Here is a 5,466-nt window from a genome sequence, read left to right as displayed (position 1 = left end):
CATGATGTTTCATATTTAGATGCCTTTATTAAATTCTTTCAGTTGTTAAACATAAATAACTCTCGGGGCGATTTCAGGGTTATTTCAAAAAGAATCCTCCCTTCGTCAGTGATACATGTGGCAAAGAAGTAAATGAGATACTTGCTCATACCCATGGAAGAAGCAAACACTAAGTCATGAACACAACTAAGTACCTCAAATAAATCCAAAATAGAAATACTCCGGCCCATTCAAGATACGTGCGATTTGAACTGAGGCACTCACAGATTGGGAGAGTCCGGAAGTGAACACTAAATTTATATCTAATGTAGGATAAAGTTTTTTCGGAAAAATTTTTTTTATCAATGGCCAGCATATAAAAAATACCTTTAAAGGTTAAATTATAAACAACTTATAAATAAGGGCAAACGAAAAAATTTGGCATACTTGGCATGAGAAATTTTTTCGTTTGCCCTTATTTATAAGTTGTTTATAATTTAACCTTTAAAGGTATTTTTAATATGCTGGCCATTGATAACATTTTTTTTTTTCGAAATAATTTTATCCTACATTAGATATAAATTTAGTGTTCACTTCCGGACTCTCCCACTCTGTGAGTGCCTCAGTTCAAATCGCACGTATCTTGAATGGGCCGGAGTATTTCTATTTTGGATTTATTTGGGGTACTTAGTTGTGTTCATGACTTAGTGTTTGCTTCTTCCATGGGTATGAGTAAGTATCTCATTTACTTCTTTGCCCCATGTATCACTGACGAAGGGAGGATTCTTTTTGAAATAACCCTGAAATCGCTCCGATATGGTAATAATGGAATTTTAAAGAGATTTCTGTTGACCTTTTTCGAGTAGCGTGCGTACTGGAAAAAGTTATATGGTAAATGGACATTATGTCCAATTTTCGGCATATTTGGCATTAGAATTTTTTCGTTTGCCCTTAGTTATAAGTTGTTTATAATTTAACCTTTAAAGGTATTTTTAATATGCTGGCCATTGATAATTTTTTTTTTCGAAAAAATTTTATCCTACATTACATATATATATATATATATGTACATATATGTATGTATACATGCATATATATATATATATATATATAATATATATATATATATATATATATATGTATGTATGTACATATATGGATTAGCAATAATACTGATATTAATAATAATAATGGTATGAATATTAATAATATTAACAGTAGTAATTCTCCTAGTTGCAATTGTAGAGTTAAACACCACTGTCCATTAATAGGCCGATGTCTAATCCAAATCGTAATCCATAAGTATACAATCACAACTGTAGCTGGTAACTTTATATATATAGGATGTTCAATAAATATTTTAAAAAAATCTTTTAAGCTCAAACATTGGCTCAACTGTACATCCTTATCCAGCAAGATTTGGGAACTGAAGGAAAGTGGAAACGAATTTTGCCTGATTAATAATAATTAGACCTAAGGCTATCATGCGTACATAGAGTCACCTGTGCATTTAAATATTTTCGAAATTAGCGTTTGAAGGAGCTATACTTCAACCTAGATTGGGGAAATTAATTTTTAGTTTCATATCTGATGTGAACTTACCCCCGAGTATTATATATAATAAAATCATGGGATAATGAGATATATGATGAATTAAAGTGCATTGCATATACTATGTTATGCTATATGTAGTTACTGTCCTTTGAATAATCCTACCTAGTTAGTCTGACTTCATCATGTTTTTGGTGATTAAATTATTTATTCCTTTCTATGATGTTCTACCCTACTAATCATATTATGTATTATGTAATGGCTTTTATGTGAGTAAGCCTCCAAATTATATACCCCTGTGAAACTATAAAATCATGTATGTAATAACAAAGGTAACCTTATAACATATAAAATATCCCTTCGCTTTGAATACCCCCTACTACTCTCACTACTACCATACCTATTACTTCTGTGGGATTATCTTTATCTCTCCCCTTCCTCAAATTTTAAGACTCTGTCTCTGTAAAGTGTAAGTTATAAATATTATCTCACAAGTCTCTATAATTTCTTAATTTGTTTTCTTATTTTGATACTTTTACCAATAAACCTCTTATCCCCTCTAAGTTGTTAATATTCTTAAATAGAGTTATAAACCTTCTAGTTACTTACGAGGGACGTTCAATAAGTAATGCCTCTGACCCACTTGCAGTTGTTTGTTCTAGCTGAAATTTTGCAGGTGCAATTATTTATATCTCTATAGATGAAGTAGCAAATTACAGCTCTGAACGAATTGTGGTTTCTGATTCACAGGTGTTTGAACTGAGTCAAGTGTGAAATGGAGCCTGTTGAGTGTCGAGCAGTGATCCGGTTTTTGTATTTGAAAGGACGCACACCACGGGAGACTTTTGATGAAATGAAAGTAACTTATGGTGATGATGCTCCATCATATGACCTTGTAAAACGCTGGCATCGTGAATTCAAACATGGTCGGAACTCTGTGGAAACAGCTCCCAGATCTGGTGGCCCCCCTTCTGCCATTGATGAGGCATCTGTCCGTCAAGCTGAGGCTGCCATTTTGGAAGATCGACGCATAACTATTCGCCAAATAGCCCATGAGGTCAAGATTAGTACCGGGTCTGTGGAAACTATCATTCATGACTATTTGCATATGCAAACGGTGTCTGCCAGATGGATTCCCAGGTTGCTCACACCATTCCAGAAGCAAGAACGCGTCGAGTGCTCGAGTATGAATTTGGAGATGTGTCAAGAAGATGAGTCAAACTTTTTCAAAAGTCTGATTACACAGGATGAAACCTGGGTCCATCACAATGATCCAGAGACCAAAGCCCAGTCAATGCAGTGGAAGCACCGTGACTCACCCTCTCCAAAGAAGGCAAGGGTGCAGCCCTCCGCTGGCAAGGTCATGCTCACAGTCTTCTGGGACCAGGACGGAGTAATTATAATAGATTTCTTGGCAAAGGGTACCACAATTACAGGAGTCTATTATGCTTCACTTTTGAGGAAATTAAGAGAAGCTATCAAAATCAAGAGGCGGGGCAAGATCAGCAAAGGCATCCTCCTCCTGCAGGACAACGCTCCAGTCCACAACTCGCGTGTCGCCAGATCAGAAGCACAGGCGTGCGGCTATGAACTCATCCCCCATCCCCCCTACTCTACTGACCTTGCACCCTCTGATTTTCCCCTCTTCTCAGCCATGAAGTTGTTTTTGAAAGGAAAGCGTTTCCCAGATGATGCAGCCTTGATTTCTGAAGTCACGTCGTGGTTGGAGGACCAAGCTGGGGTCTTCTACAAAAACGATCTCCAGAGCTGCATCAAACAATGGGAGAAATGCGTAACTCTGGGTGGTTCCTATGTAGAAAAAGACTAATAACTGTGCCAAGTTTCGTTGCTCTACTGCTATGGGAAGTGGGTCAGGGCCATTACTTATTGAACGCCCCTCGTAAGTCTATGAGGGTTGATTATAACATACCCATGATAATGTACAAATATATGCATATATTTGCATGTGAGCACAGTTAAATATGTGTATATATATCTTTGCATAACTTTTTTTCTATTTTTGGTTTCTGATTCTTAGCTTATAATTATATAGCATGATTTATCGCCCCAGAATTCCATAAGTAAATACCCAAAGCAGTCTTCATAGAAACCACATAATAAGTAAGGGATTACTAATAACAATTCAGATGCAATCTGGCTTTATCAAGTATATTGAAATAAAGGTTCTCAATATATATGTATAAACACTCTAATAAAGTATAAAGATAATAAAATAAAATGGAGAAAAATAAATAGATGCTTGATTCATTTTATTTGTATCAAAATGGAAAAGTAATGCAAAGTAAAAGTGATACATGTAAGAATAAGGATAAAAGAAAACGGATCAACAAAGCAACCAAAAAATATCCTCTCAAAATCCTACACATGTTTCAATCCGACAGCATGTTTGAATCATCAACATTCAAACGATTGTAGATGTAAGAAAGCATATATTGCCGGGTATCTCCAAGGAAACGTAAGTATATTTTCCGGGCTTGAATTACGTAATAACTAATTTCAGGACTGTATTTTGAAACTGGTTGATGTGTTGATCCGGTTTTTTTTATCCTTAATCTTATAAGTATCACTTTTTGCATTACGTTTCCATTGTGATACAAATAAGATGCACCAAGTATCTATAATATTTTTTCTTTTATCTATCTATCTATCTATCTATCTATCTATATCTATCTATCTATCTATCATCTATCTATCTATCTATATCTATCTATCTATCTATCTATCTATCTATCTATCTATCTATCTATCTATCTATCTATCTATCTAACTATCTATCTATCTATCTATCTATCTATCTATCTATCTATCTATCTATATATATATATATATATATATATATATATATATATATATATATATATATATATATATATATAATCGGTCGCTTGTTCATTAGTACCAATATGCAAACTCTGAAAGATATTTAAAAGAATTATGTTTTGCGTAGTCGCTGGATATGGCCGGCCAAAACGTTACAATTAGTTTCACGTGTATTACCGTTCTTAATATAAGTGACACATCAGATTTGCTGGTTTGAAGCAGGGAACCACTTTACTAACGGAACTAAAAATACAGTATGAGTCAGTCTGGATTGTAACAAAAAACCTGAAACGACATTCTTCGAAGGAAAATCTTGTGGGTGCTACGGATTCATTCCCCCTTGACCATTTCCACTTGTATTTTAATTGTGTCAGTTCATATACGGTTTTTCATCAGTTGTCAGCAAGCGGAGAATTCCATGCTTTCAATGCAAATCTTTCGACATAAGAGGACAAAATAAAAACATTTTTTGAATTTCAGAAGTCCCTAGGTGAGTATTCACAATTTTGAAAGTGAGATGCTCTTATGAGAAAATTACTAGCTCAAGAGATGGAATTCCTTGCCTACTGACTTGTGAACGGAAATCGTACATAAACCTACTCGTCCGGACACAGCTAAAACTGGTCAATGAGAAATAGCTCCACTTCACCAAGAAGGGTTTTTCCCCTCGAAGAATTTCGTTTAAGACTTTTTTTTTCAAACTTCTATCTCCATTAGTAAGGACGTTATGTGCCTCCATCTGGTTTATCGCTTGTGTTACTAATAGCAACAAGAGATGTGAAACCAATGGTAAATTTCTGACCAATCACAACCAAAGTTAACATTACATTTGTGTGTGCATGTGTGGGTTTGTGAGTGTGTGTTCGTGCGTTCGTGTGTGTGTACGTGCGCGCGTGTGTGTATATATGTATATATATATGTATGTATATATATATATATATATATAAATATTTATATATATATAGTGTGTGTCCGTGTATGTGTATGTGTGTGTGTGAATGTGTGTGTGTGTGTGTGTGTGTGTGTGTGTTTGTGTGTGTGTGTGTGCGTTTGTGTGTGTGTGTGTGTGGAATTACGTTTCGTTCTGCCAAACAT

Source organism: Octopus sinensis, unplaced genomic scaffold (genome assembly GCF_006345805.1).
Source record: "Octopus sinensis unplaced genomic scaffold, ASM634580v1 Contig09716, whole genome shotgun sequence".
Taxonomy (NCBI): domain Eukaryota; kingdom Metazoa; phylum Mollusca; class Cephalopoda; order Octopoda; family Octopodidae; genus Octopus; species Octopus sinensis.
Note: the sequence above shows the minus strand (reverse complement) of the source record.